We start from the raw sequence: 617 nt of genomic DNA on the forward strand, positions 1-617 counted from the left end.
TTAAAAAGAGGGAACGCAAAAATTATGCACTATATTTTTTAGTAAATTTAGCGTATTCTTTTTTGCAGTATATGCTCTTTTTCTTTATCTATGCTTTCAGGCCATTAGGTAAAGATTCCAGTTCTCAATGGTGACTCTCTTTCTTCTAAACTGTTTTTACTTTCTCTGATCTCTATAATATCTTATACACATTGGAAACAGTTAATCATACATGTTTTATTTACCATTTCATGCATTTATAGTGTAACCATTTCAATTGTAAAGTTAAGTATTATAAACTTATTATTGTTTAGTTGATTTGTTGTTAAAACTTGAATACAACGTATTCATATTCTAGCAATCCTCTATCACATATTTTGCTATCATAACTGCTTATTTCTTGGTATACTGTAAGTTGCAGAAGGGTAGCTATTGACAAGAAATACACAGCTTTATACCATCTTGCTGTTAATGTCTTTTTAGTCATTTTGTCATTCCTATAGCTTCAACCACTGTAGTACAGTAAATCCACCCTTACACTAAATAGTTTATTTTTGTCATCAAAAACTATTTCAAAAGTCAAAGTAAAATTACAGACGCTGTTTTTTGATTTATTGTTTTTTTATTACTCTAGAAAA

The sequence above is a fragment of the Paramisgurnus dabryanus genome, chromosome 5 (assembly GCF_030506205.2).
Source record: "Paramisgurnus dabryanus chromosome 5, PD_genome_1.1, whole genome shotgun sequence".
Taxonomy (NCBI): domain Eukaryota; kingdom Metazoa; phylum Chordata; class Actinopteri; order Cypriniformes; family Cobitidae; genus Paramisgurnus; species Paramisgurnus dabryanus.